Below are 14,476 nucleotides of genomic sequence, written 5' to 3' on the forward strand. Positions count from 1 at the left end.
AGAAACAAGAAATGTTTATACAAGTGCATACAGGTTCTAAATAAACAATCATGACAGAATTTGTTCCAGTGAATCCTTCCCTTTAGTCCATTAAATTACTTATCTTGTCTTGGTGGCAACACATGCTATGATTTCTGGAGACATGTGTTTGAAATCAATAAAGGGCTTCCTCTTCCAAAATCCTGTAGAGATCAGACAGCATTGGCACTGGGGATTTGGGGGAAGAAAATGATTCTAACCGAGGTAGTGATAGATTCATGTATCAGCTCTACTAGTGGCCTCAGAGGAAGCTGTCTCTTTATACTGCAGTGGGGGGGATATGGCTATTAGCAATAGGGATGGAAGTTTGGGCAGGAAGATTTGGGGAAAAGCAGCAGACTTCGAATGTCCATAAAGGATCGTTGCTCTCACTTAAAATGCTTGTGAAAATCCAGAGAGATTATTCATTTTTACATAAAGCCAAGACTCAGTGATGAAAGTTTGTTCCTGAAATTAAAATCAGAATATCAGAGTATCTATAGCTGGATAAATAGTGAGAGTTCTGAACTCCAACCCCGGTGGCTCATTTGTGAACCTGAATTTTTCTACATATCATCTGAATTTCAGGGCCTTGCTTTTTAAAGGACTTCCAATGGAATCTTTATTCTTTATTACCAGAACTTATATTGAACTTTGCAATTTAGTGAGAATGGAGCTTTTTTGATTCTTTGGTAGCTAAATATTGGATATTTGGCTTTTGTCTGAAGCATTTTTTCTATACTCCAATTTAAATGCATTGTAAAGGACTGACATAAATACAAAGAAATAGAACTATAAATCTATCAAAACTGAAAATCCCAGATACTGGTGGAAACAACTGAAAAGTCATTATCCAGTTGATGTAATCTAAGTTTTACATGATTTGTTTTGAAAAATGGTATGTATCCAGAACATAATTCAAATATGCAGACAATACTGGAAAGCTTTTTATAATAGATTTATGAGAGATTTCATCTTCCCTGTTCTTTGTATGAAAATGAAATGCAACACACTGGGGATGAATAGTAAGAGCAAAGAATAATACAAAGTTTAGAGGAAAAATATTGTACTCTTGAACATCAGTGAAGTTCATGAATGTCCTGATTACCAACAGAACAACCAACTAGTGTTGCTAAGAAAGGCTAACTGTCTTGTTGCATTGCTCTTTAAAACTGCATCATATAGGTGTCTGGATAGTAAGTCTTCCAACTGGATGCAATAGCGCTGCAGCAAAGTGGTACGTAGTAACACCTGTGACATTTTGGGGTCCACCCAGACCAGGTTCTGTCACTGCTTGCTCTGTAATTTTGTAGGCCTTTGTGCTATGCAGTTATGGTTCAACTCTCTGACGCCATATTTGGGGAGACTCAGGACTGGAAGGGCTACTGGTGTCACCCTGCAAGGAGTAACTGGACTGGAGAGAGCGAGGCCGAGACCTTGTACTTGTGGGTTAGCTACTGGTGTCAGGGATCTGAGCCATAGCTGCACAGCATAAAGACCCCCCAGATTATAGGACAAGCAGTGACAGAGTCCCTCACTGGTGTTGGGTAGTCCCCAAAAGTTCCCACATCCCTCAGTGTTCCCGTTTATATCTCCAGTTTTCAGAGAGAGGGGAATGGAATATAACTCAGCCATAAATTTGATTCTGGGCTGAAACCTGAATTACAAATTCATCACAAATTATGTTTTTATTAATTATTTGATTCAAAATAAATAAAGTCAAGCCCTATATTCTCTGTCAAATATGACTCTCTCAACCAGAGTCCAGACCAAGATTTTCAGAAATAAGTGCCTAAAATTGGGCTCCTAAATCCATTTTTAGACACCTAAACAATTGTCCCGATGTTCAAAGGTACTGAGCATCCAACAGGCTCTTATAGAAGTTTGTGGGAGCTGTTGGGTATTCAACACTGCTGAAAATCAGGCTAATTAATATCTTTATATATGGACTCAGGAACCTGTTTTAGGCTACCTTTTTATTTTAAATTGGCCACTCCATTGCACTGACATGCACTTATCATCCATATACCCAAACTTCATTTTTCCCATGGTTTTGTTTTTTGCTCCCCAAGCAGGGGGGAAATGGGTGTTATTGTGGAATGGGGTTTTACTGTTTATCACATTTCAGAAGTTTCTGGTGTTTGAAAGGGAAAGGCTTGATCCAGTAAACCTTCCACATCTAGAACTCACATAGAATTCTATTTACCAGGGACTTGTAGAATCCTATGCCAAGGGCTCAATCCTGCAAGGTACCAAGCATTTCGTGAAGTTGCTGATCAACCCTCTCTGAAGTCAACAGGAGCTAAAGCACTCAGGGCCAGACTTTTAAAGGTATTTGGGCTGCTAAAATGCAGATAGGATTTTCAAAATCCCACTAGATCCCTAACTTCCATTGATTTCAATGGGAGTTAGGCACTTTGGGACTTTGAAAATCCCACTAGGTGCTATCTGCATCTTTAGGTGCATAAATACCATTAAAAGTTTGGCCTTCAGCCTCTCAGGGGATTGCTTGGCTATCTGCAGGATTGAATCCTGAGTGAGTGGCTAAACAGTTGGAGATAACTTTTTTTTTCCAATATGCTATTCCATGAACCTTTCATGATTTTAGTCTCCTGCATATTATTTATTAAAAACAATCTATCATTTACAAATGTTCTGAACACTTCTTTTTCTGAACACACTACTCTTGGGCAAGTCTCCAGGCTCTAAGTAGCAGGTCTAAAGTTATCAATGTTAAATTCTGAGATGCTGGTAATTTATCAAGTAAATCAGACCTTTCTATCGAGGGGATTTCTCCTTCTTGTATTCTAGGGTCCACAAATCAATCCAAGGAGGGGTTGGGGGAGATACTCCTGACTCTTCGTGCACCAGCTCTTGGCTTTGGGCTTCACACTGTAAAATCCAAAGGCAGGCTACAGAAAGCACGTTATTGTGTATGGCAGGGATTGTACCTCTGATGTATGTCTTCTCTGCACATTGCGCTGGGTTGCCCTAGTCTGGGTGTAAGCAGCCATACTGCAAAGCCCTACCTGAATTACTGTGTCCTCTCTAGTGCTGCACTCCCCCGTGGGTTTTGCTAGGATTTGTGGGAGCACGTCCCATGATTTCTAACACTTCAGTAAACTGAGCCGCTGCATGTTCCTTCCCAGTGAATTGTGGGATAACTTGTCTGCCCTTCTGGGAACACAGGGGGAATTGTAGGAAGGCAGTGGAGGATTATCAGCCCTCACCCTGTGTCCTGACTGCAAAGTGGACAGTTTACCAGCCCGAATGGAGTGGAACCCAATCTTTAACTTACACCCCCACTGTACCAGCTAGCCCAGATCAAAAGCTTCAGCTAAGCTCAAGTAAGAGAGCTATGTGTGTGAATGGGAAGGAGGCACCACTCAAATAAGAGCCTACACTAACTCTGCAGTGAAGACATATGACAAGTTATAATCTTCAGAGCTTCTCCCAGGCAATGGGGCTCTGCACCACTCCTAGTACAAACCGGTGGGAGGGCTATTCAATCTAACCATATGTAAATAGATACATAATAGATGATAATGGTTCCAAATGAAATGTTGTGAAAGGATTATTTCTCCTATGCCAAGGAAACAAAACAAAACAGGGAGGGAAGGAGAAAGGAGGGAATTTCCAAGCTTTATAGACTGGTTTTGGAGATGCAGAAAAGCCTTGGGATCTGACTTCTCAAGACTGCAGGTCCTAGGCTGCATGGAAGGGATGTCTCTGTATTGCATATGTAGAGAAATCTACATGGATGAATGACATCTTTGTAGCATTGTTTGACTGATTTCCCCTACTTTTCATCCCCAATAATATGGCTACTGCAGGAGGTGTCCTACCACTGGATTAATTTCTACATGGTGACTTCAAATTAGCAGCTTTGGAGGATCCCAGTGGGAGTTAATACAGTCTGAACCAGCATTAACTCACAAACAAATTTCTGATTGAACATCCACTGGGGATGATTCCATGGTGAGTGGCTGCATCTGTCTTCCTCATGTAATCCCTTTCCCAGGACAGGGTTCAAGCTTCCTCCTGCATGCTTGCTAACCAAGTGGCTTCTCCCCACACCACACATGGGTTGGGGTCTGGGTTCTTTGTTGTGGCACCTGGTAACTCCAGCTAAGGTGACTCCTCTCTGTGTCTAGGACATGAGGAGTACTGACTCATGGGAAAATAACTAATTCTACTGCTCTTATGACCCCGTATGACCCAGTACAAAAGAAACAAAATACAATAATACAAACCGCAACCAATGAAATCCCACATCCAACAATAACAAAGTGGGACTTCACTGGGGACCAGAAACAGAGGATCTAGGGAAGGAAAGGGCTAAGAGTAACTAAAAGGCTCAAACATCAACAATATAACAAATTCCCCATGTCCCAACATTCACAATTGTACCACAAACCCCAGCTCCCTCCCCAGCACTTTCCCAGGCAGATGCAATGCCTAGGATGAATCTGGAGATGGATGTAGCAATTCTGCAAAGATTGGCCAACTTAAATAACCCTTTAGGGCCAGCTTACAGTGTTTTCACTCCTGGGTGGAGCAGGGTCTTCCCCTGGCTCTCTGGTCTGGAGCCCTGTGAGGTCTCAGCCGGGTCTCAATAGCTGGCATGAGGTTGGTTCTCTGCCTCCCTGGAGGCTGGTCTCTACCAGGCTGGAACCATCCAGTCATGCACTAGATCCCAGCAGTCCAAAGTCTCTTTTTGTGGGGATCAGGAGCTAAGCAAAGGCCAAGCTGCTTCTCTCCCACCTCCAAACTCAAACAGCTCCAAAGTGATGCAAACTATATATGAAAAATCATGGGATCTAAATTATCCACAATGAAGAAAGAGATCTTAGAGTCATTGTGGATAGTTCTCTGAAAACATCTGCTCAGTGTGCAGTAGCAGTCAAAAAAGCTAACTAAATATTAGGAACCATTAGGAAAGGGATAGATAATTATCTATCTATTTGTTATAACAAAACAGAAAATAGCATAATGTCACTGTATAAATCCATGGTACTCCCCACACCTGGCATACTGCATGTAGTTCTGTTTGCCCCATCTCAAAAAAAGTTATATTAGATTTGGAAAAGGTACAAAGAAGGACAACAAAAATGAGGAGAGATTAAAAAGACTGGGATTGTTCAACTCTAAAAGAGATGAATAAGGGGGGGATATGATAGAGGTTTATAAAATCATGAACGGTGTGGAGACAGTGAATAAGGAAGAGTTATTTTCTCTTTCACATAACACAAGAACCAGAGGTCACCCTATGCAATTAATAGGCAGCAGGTTTAAAACAAACAAAAAGAAGTACTTCTTCACACAATACACAGTCAACCTATGGAACTCTTTGGTAGTGGCTGTTGTGAAGGCTAAAACTATAATAGGGTTAAAAAAAGAATTAGATAAATTCATGGAGGATAAGTCCATCAATGGCTATTAGCCAAGATGATCATGGATGCATCCCCATGCTCTGGGTATCCCTAACCTCTGACTGCCAGAAGCTGGGAGTGTATGACAGGGGACGGATGACTCGATGGTTATCTGTTCTGTTCATTCCCTCTGAAGCACCTGGCATTGGCCAGCGTCAGAAGACAGGATACTGGGCTAGATAGAACATTGGCCTTGCCCAGTATGGCTGCTCTTATGTTCTGATGTATGCTCTTATGTGAATCTAAATCTAGTCTCTTTGTTTCTGGGGCAGCCTGTCTCCTCCCACTGAGGGATTGAGCAGCCCTGGCTCCTCATTGGCTCAGAAAACTGTCTGTATAAATCATCCCATGAAAAACTCCCCATTGGCTTTTGTGGAGTGTCAAGTTTATTCCATCCCTATCTCAGACATTGGCTCCGTCCAATGTCTCAAGAGCTGACAAACTCCAAAGGGGAGGTTACACGTATGTGGTTCCAAATGAAAATCCTGAAAATTTATTCACAATAAATATCACACTGCTAATTGTTTTAAGAGAAACCTCAAGCTATTCTGAGATAATGGAAGTACAGTACTACCACTTTCCCCTCAATTCTAGCTTGAATCTATAATTTTGCTCATCATGTGCTCCACTACCTCAATAAAATCAGAGATGGACATGACAGCCTTAATTTTGAAGTTTTCTTAATTGTTTGGTTTAAAATCATGGTCACAATACTAAATGAAAGCAGGGCTTTTGCAGCTCCTGTGGTAGTATGAAATCCCTGTTATGAAAACCTGATCTCTTATAACCAACAAAAAAATTAGGGAACTATTACATTTCAGGAAATAAAGGCACAATAAAGTTAAAGGATTGGGTTGTAATTTATGTTAAGTGAAGCCCATTACTTAAACAGATACAGTCAGTGAGGTATGAAGGAGAGCTAACATATTTTGGAAAAACAAACACTCTGCCTGATTCCAATATAGGATACTGCCCACAAAAAGTCAGTTAATAAATATGCCGTGGCAGGAATTCCAGATTAATTTCCTTCCCAGTATTTCCCAGTGCCTCATGTCTTTTCTGTCAGGCTTGGACTGTAAACTATTTTAGATGGGAACCCTATCACTTTTGTGTCTTGTACAAAGCTGAACATACTGTCAATGCTTAACAAATGATAATAATGTATGGTTATGTGTCCAATTTGAAGACAATCTCATGTGCTTAAATGTCTTTGTGTATTGAGTATTAGAATGCCCCAAAGTTAACAAAGATGCACATATTGGAAACATGGCAAAAGTTACATGTTAGCATGGGATTGTGGTACAGGAATCTAATTCCATATATGAAATTCCATATATTTCAATATTGTAGTGAGATTCTTAAGTTAATGGGCTAATTTCTTATTACTTTGCCATGTTAAATAGTACTTTACACCACAAATAGCCCATAGACATACATGAGGCAACTTGTGGAGTAAGGTACTATTTATCATAAGTGAGGGAGTAAGAATTGCCCTTACATGATTAATTCATGGTAGAGTTGTTGAATATGAAGCACTAGTTCATTCAGGCAGTATTTCTGCGGAAGCTCACGCTGTCTTTAATCTCTCATTCATCTTGTGGATGTTTCCTTTTCTTTTTTTCTCTTCCCTCTAATTTTCTCTGATGGCTGGAGGGATAGGTCATATAGACAAAGGATGTGATATTTAAAAGAGGGACTGTTGCCTGTTCAATGCCAGATAGCATTGCTTTGTCATGTGGACCCAGACTATGGATTCTTCGTGACTGGCTGGGGAGGACATCACAAACATTATTTGCCTATTTTGCTAGTACAGCTAGGGCTGGAACTACTTTTTCTCCCCTTCTCTTTTTTTCCCATGCCAATAATGCACCAATGTGCCACTTAAAAGCTGCTCAACTGAACTCAGTGCCTTTTTTCAATCAAGAAACACTGTATTTGGTTTCAAAGCAGCAGTTCATCTTACTTAAGGCCGTATCCAAGTCTCACTGGAGTAAACTGGACCCTTACTAATAGTAGGTGCTAAATCCTGCGGTGCCCCATCAGTGCAGCACATTAGTTGGGAAAAGCAGATGATCTGGACAATGTTCTTTGCGGGGGGGGAGAAGAATGTTTTTCCTACATCCTTTCTGCATGCACCAGTGAGCTCAAGCTATGTATTATAAGAGGATTTCTATGCTGCTGTCTCTCTCCTTGTCACACATGACACATAAATAAATAAATAACATTAATTAACATAGGATTTTCCACTGAGTATGTGCTGAAAACTACTTGGCACTAAATGGCAACCATTTATTCTCTTCTAAGGCTTTACTTAACTCGAGAATGGATTCCATCTATGTTGGCACCTAAATAAAGTAACAACTATAATTAGACTTTGAAATTAAAGCAATTGCAAATGTGTGAAGCATCTTAAAGAAGTAAAGCAAAACTGTGATGATGCATAGTAAAAACTGAGTTAATACTCAGTTGTTCACTAGAACAACCTGGAGACAAACTTGGAACATAGCACATGGTAGCTTGGCTTTATGTGATGTTTACAGTAGACATGAGTGCTACACAGAAATAAAGAACTTGGCTAGGTAGTGAAACATAGGACACCACTGGCACAGATACAACACATGCAGAAGCAATTAAGGTATCCCCCAGTAACCAAACATCTCCGAGAAGACAGAGACAAAATGAGATGCAAACCATAAACTACCTGATCACCTCTGGGCAATGCTGCAATCTACACAATAAAAATGGTTACTAACCATATGGTTGTTTGTTTTTTGATGACAGTCTCTTCAAATTTGTAAAGCAGCATCAATAGCCTTCAGGGGGAAGATAAGGCAATTCTTTTATCTACAAAACAGGACCAAGAGGAGGATTGAGGCGGCAACATTCCAAGACTATGTGGCTCCTAAAGCATGTAAGTAATACTCCATGTAAACTGTGCAGAGGTCTCTCAAAAATGATCTGAAACTTGTTTCTATGAATAGAGCCCTATATATTGTTCAGGTGGCCACACATTAAATGTAAGGAAATACTTCACCTTTAACCTGGCCTATCAGATCTCTAGCTTTGGATAGATTAGTTTCAAGCAGTTCCTGCTAATCTTGTGGCAAAGGGAAGCCCAGTTCAGATAAGATGACCCAGCATAGAAAGCTCTAGTGTTAATTTTAGTCTGACAGCTGTGAAATACAGCCAACATAGGTTAGTGAGGGCAGTAGATGCTGTGCAGTGTTCCATAGGGAGACATTATGTTCTGTAAGCACAAAGGAAAATATAAAAGATTTCTTCACTCCCTCAGTTCCTCAGGAAATTAATTGGATGATTTCCAAATGTTCTTTCATATATTTAAAACTATGTTGCAATCGACTGTTGTTTTGGCTCATTGGTTCAGCTCACAAGCCTTGATTCAGGATTAGCTGGCATTGTTGATTTAGTTCCTTTCTGAAAATCACCTGCTTTGCAAATGTTTTGATAATACAAAGGAAACATTTACTGCCTATTAAACATATAAGCTACATGTCTGTTGCCTTAGCCAGAGTTTTAAATGTCTAATTTTTAATACCATATAGCTGAAAGCAATAAATGTGAAATACTGTACCTCCATCTTTGGAAGGGCAAACTGTGTTCGTTGTAGTGGGGGAAGCGTTGCTTAATCAGTCTGTGATAGTTCAAGTTGTAGGTTGCAACCAGGAGTAAGGAGTGTTATGATTTGCTAATTATTCTTATGAAATGAACGCTAATATTGTGGTGATATTATTATTATTACTGCAGAAAGGGGAATAATTTAAAGATTTTTGTGTAGTCTTTGTACAGAATAAAGTATCCTGTGCAAATGTATGGGACTGACACAAATTATTTCAAGCAATGAGGCTCTTGACATTTATATTTACTATTACATACAATACTTACTTGTTCCAGGTGAAGTGCTTTCACTGCACTAATCTGCCGTTTACATGTTGTCAATTTGCTTGTGCTTGAGACTTTAATTCTTCCATTGCATCCATCGTTGTTTTCATCTTGTGATAGTTTTTCTCACCTTCAACTTATTTCTAAAGAAATATGACCTGCAAAATTCAACCTCCCAAGCTCAGAAACAAAGACCTTCTAAGCAGCTCTTCTTTTATTCCAGTTGGCACCCTGTGTAAAGTACCGTTGCTCTTTATTGCTACTCAGCAGCCAGGCTCTTGATCCAGAATAGTTACCAATGGGTTGCTTCTGAGGGTGGCAAGAATGAATTATATTTAAGGCATTTTGAACCAACTCAGACACTTGAACATTACAAACAGGAAAACCCTTTTGTTAAGACAAAGAAGAGGAAACAACTTAACAAAGTGTGAAATGGTTGAAGGGGGAAAGAGACCATCAACGGGGAAAGAGAGAGGTGGCGGATTAAGACAGGGGGAGAGAGAATGTAGCTGAATGAATGTAATCTAATAATGCAGTGAAAGAGGTACTAGGGGCCTGACAACAGACAAGGGAAGTGGTCTAGCAAAATGAGAGAGGGAACGCGAGAGAGACCAACAAAGAGGTACAGAGAGACGCAGCATGGTTTGGCGGATGGAATACAGTGTTGGGTGTCAGGAGACATGGGTTTCTATTCCCTGCTTGCCTATCCACCTGCTGTGAAGGTATTTTACCTCTCTGTGCCTGTGTTCAAGTGTTATGCAGGAGGTCAGACTAGATCATAATAGCCCTTTCTGACCTTAAAATTTATGAAAGTAGAGATGATATGATGAAAAGATTAAACAAAACGTAATGCATTTCCAAGAGTTTTAGTACTTAGAGATATATTCAGCTCAGAGGCTGAGATTTTCAAAATAGTTTAAAGGAGTTAGGCAGTGCTTAAATTGTGCCAGGGCTTTCGAGGGCCGAGTCCCAGCACCTGTAGGCTTGGCAGTTCATAGCGCTGGCACTTCTGGGCTTGCTGCATTGTTATGACTGTAAAAAAAATTTACTTGAGCCCTAGGACATAATTGCTTGAGCTCCAGCACCTCTTTCATTACAAATTAAGCACTGGTGTTAGAACCCTAGAGAGTTGGATGCCTACTTCTTTTGAAAATCACAGCCCACATGTGTAAGATGTATAACCTCAACAAAAAGACAGTATGTACATTCATCTATTTTAATTTTAAAAAACCACCAAAATAGTTCAGCAACAAAATTGTTTCAGAGTTTTCTGGAAAATTCTAAAAGCTTCAAGAAAACACAGCCTGCTTCCAGGTTTGTGTTCTGTAGTCTGAAATTAGAAAGAAAGCATAATTTTATAAAGTATCCAGATTATGGGGGAATATATTTTCCCATGTACATCACATGTAGCCTGGTATACTTGAAGGGTGAGGTTTTCAAGAGCGCCCAGGAGCAGAAGTCTCAGTGACTCTCAACGTGCTCCGAAGTCACTCAGGTGGTTTTGAAAAATCCACCTGCAGATTTTTTCCCCCCAGTGTTGGCAAGGTTGATACCAGTGCAAAATTTTCAGAATGCATCACAGTAAAAGAGGGTCATATCATACCATTCACTTTCATGAGCACAGGATAAAGGGACCAGTGGATCTTGGCCCTAGGGATACAGAAGAGGGAAGTTCCATCTCTGTGTCACACTCTGAAGAAGTCTCTCTATAGGGATTTGGGATCTAATTGTATGTGGATGACAGTCCAAGGATGGCAGCACAGAATTTCAGGGGATAAGTAAATGTTTATTCAAGATCTTATCGAAGTCTGTGGGAATGTTTCTACTGATTTCAATGGATTTTGAATCAGGCCTGGAGTCAGCATTAATTTGCCCACCTTCCCCAAACCTCCATGCCCAGGAAGAGAGGGAAGGACCAAAAGCTAGTGTGGGGGTAGACTTGAGCCTTTGCAAAAACCAGAGCATCTTGCGTTTTGCAAGCCAAATCTTCTGCTGTTTCTGTGGGAAGTGATGGGTGAGGAAACATTCACGCTGAATGGAGGAATGTACAGGAAACTCAACAGAAGAACCACAGTCTTCAGGCAAGATCAGCCCACATTAGGGGACCATGGGCCCTGTAATTGTTAGGTTACCTCTGTATATGTTACAGCATAACCCAAGCTATTCCTCATCTCCTCATTCAGCCTTTTGTTTTTCCAAATAACCTCTCCTCTAATCATTTCTAGCACAAGAACCATTTTTCTCTAGCTAGAACAGAATTCATGCCATCCCCCTCAAGGTCAATAACACCAAGACTGTCTTGCAAATGGTGAACTTGTGCTTCCTCCTTCTCCCATTGCTCACCCAGCCTGTGTTTTGTCATCTCTAAGGTCCTGATCCAAAGACCGTGGATGTCTTCATGGAGTTTTGAATCTTGCTGTAATTGAATAAGGCCCATAATGTTTTCCTTGCACAGTCATTGTCTCTCTGAATTTCTATAATCCTCTTTCCATTTTGTGACTTCAAGAAAAAACAAACAAATTGCATCAAGGAACAGGTAAAGAAATGAAATTTGACAGACTAGTGTAAACTTGTTACTTTATGTAAAACACTAAAATAGCAAAACAGAACCTGAACCACAGCTGCCGTAATATGTCATCTCTGATTGCATCCACAGGAAGCCAAGCAATGAGCAACCGCTCTCCCAGTCTCTAGTTTCAAATATTCTTTATTGCTGCACTTATAAATTTGCAGTAACGGCCAATAATTACCAAAACCCCGGGAAAGTCTTCTATCCCAGCTGTTTCTATGAGAAAAAACTTCAGGCATCAGACCCATCAGAAGGATTTGATTTTCTATTTACATCATTTGCCTTTAGGCCAGAAATATTGGGAAATGTACATTGTAAAGATATCAAAAGCAATGGTGTTTGTGTGTGTGCGTGCGTGTATTGAAAGAGGGATGAAGGTGGCAAAATGGAGGAATCTGTTCACTGAACCCCAGTTCTACACAACGGGCAGGAAATATTTTTAATCCTGCTGCAGATTTTGTGATGGGCTGCAGGCCAAAAAGAGATGTCAGCTAAAAAGGTTACAAGAAGTAACTTGTTACTCTTGCCATGTGAGTGTTCAGGGATGTAGGGACATGCCAGAAGCCCTCTTGTGTAGCCTGTCAGTGACATCTTTCCCAATGTGGAGGAACAGCTTGGTGCTTGCTCACTTCAGGAAACAAATTGTTTGAAATGGGGCAGGAAGAAAGCAGGGCCATTCCCCTCCTGCTTTGCCACACCAGCTTGCAGAATGAGACTTACTTACTATGGAACATTTTTCTCCAGCAAAGTGTGTACACACCTTCCCCACTGAACAGCATGGGAAGATTGTGTATTCTGAAACCATTACCCACCCTGCTTTTGGCCCCATGTAAATTGTACAGTTCAGCCCAAAGTAAAAGAGTAGATATATCCTCAGACAATTAATAAATCTGAGACTAATCCTGGGTCCTACTACAAAGCCAGAGCCAGTAGGTTTGTTGTGTGGCTAATCAAAGGGTATAGAGAGGGACAGACATCTCCCACACACACACTAATCCAGGCCATGAAGCATCTGCACAATTATTGTGGTCTCAGAGTTCCATTACACGTAGTGACCCATATACTCTTTGAAGAGAGGGTAAGATTTCCACTCACTGCTTTTTCTTCCCAGAAAGAACTACTTTATAGTAATAAGATAATACCAAAGAATAGGGTTTTGTGGACTAGCACAAATATTCTTGCAATTTTTCTTTACATGTGTGTTGAGGTGTGGAGGTTCATGTACCATTGCATAAAATACAACTACCTGTTTTCTTTCATATCCTTGAACAGTCCAGCTGTGGTTTCCTTTTCATATAAGATTCCACCTGATGGGCTGGATTCATGAAAAGGGCAATGGGGAGAATTAGTTAACAACAACAGCAATAATCATCATTATTTTAATATATCTACATTTCAGTTTGTTTTTTTTTAAATTGTGTTACTTCCCAGGCTTTCTATCTTTAAATGAAATTCACCGCTGTGCAGACTGCCAGAAACAAGACCTCCGCATTACTTAATCTTCACTGCTCTGAAGACTTAAGTGGGACGTAAGCAGTATTGCAACCCCCAAGAATTAAAACATCATGAATCAGGCCATCAAAGTCATTAGATTGGCTTAAAGAACCATGAGATTTTAAAAGTAATACATTTAGGATTCTTTTTTATTTGTCTCCTTGTGTCTGAGCCACTAGGCTGCCTGCAGGTTATGTTTTCAGGTTTTTCTCTATAACCATTTTTATGTTGTAAATATAAGCTGAGATTCTCTTGTAATCACACATCTCCAGGAGCTGAGCTTAAAGAAAGCCACCAAATAACATGAAATTTGGTCATGAGATAATATTCTGTGATTTAGCAACACTGTTTAAATAGTAGCCTTATAGCCTTATAAACACCTGGTTCTTAATCCCATTAGAATCCTGACTATCTAAGAAATCTCTTTAGGGATGCAGGGGTACCACCACAGTTGTAACTTTTGAAGTGCTCAGGCTAACAACCTCCTAGTTTACATGGAAGGGAACTGGTGGCAGGGCATTCTCGGTTAGGAGGCCTTGCCTCTGGAATCCTCTTCCCTCGCTTCTTGACCTACCAGAGGCAGAACTTCAGGCTCTGTAAGACTTGTCTATTCTTCTTCGAGTAGTGTCCCTTTGGTTCTCCACTGTATGTGTATTTGCGCCCCTAATCAGAGATTTAGGTAGCAATGTCAATTTGGCCCACACATGCACTCTTCCTCTCTCATGGTTTGTCCCGTGGCTATCTAGCACTGCGCAGGTGAACCACTCCCAGTTCCTTCTCAACTGCATTTGGCCTTGAACAGAGTGAGCAGTATCTCTGCCTTATCTGTGTCATTAGCATAAATAGTAGTTTAAGTTTAGTCTTTTTTTTTGTTTCCTTTAATAGTTAGAGTTTTTGTTTCCCTGTTGTGAAATAAAAGTTTTATTTGTTTGATCTCATCTCCCATGTTTAGTAGTCTAGACTTTCTGTTGTTTTGGTTTGTTTTTTGTAAAAATAAATTTCTTTTTGCATTCCTTGCCTTTGGAAGCTGATAGTCCCATGAGGGGCATGCCCAACTCCCTTG

The 14,476-nt window shown here is 40.4% G+C and overlaps 1 long non-coding RNA gene across 1 annotated transcript in view; it reads left to right on the plus strand.

Moving 5' to 3' along the window:
* The first annotated feature begins 2,427 nt into the window (after positions 1–2,427).
* The window catches only part of LOC117869095, a 59,146-nt gene continuing 47,097 nt past the window's right edge, over positions 2,428–14,476 (plus strand). Inside the window, exons 1-2 of the long non-coding RNA XR_004643773.1 lie at positions 2,428–3,996; positions 8,232–8,361. This is a non-coding gene — a long non-coding RNA (uncharacterized LOC117869095). The remainder of the gene's footprint in view (positions 3,997–8,231; positions 8,362–14,476) is intronic.

The sequence above is a fragment of the Trachemys scripta genome, chromosome 1 (genome assembly GCF_013100865.1).
Source record: "Trachemys scripta elegans isolate TJP31775 chromosome 1, CAS_Tse_1.0, whole genome shotgun sequence".
Classification (NCBI taxonomy): domain Eukaryota; kingdom Metazoa; phylum Chordata; order Testudines; family Emydidae; genus Trachemys; species Trachemys scripta.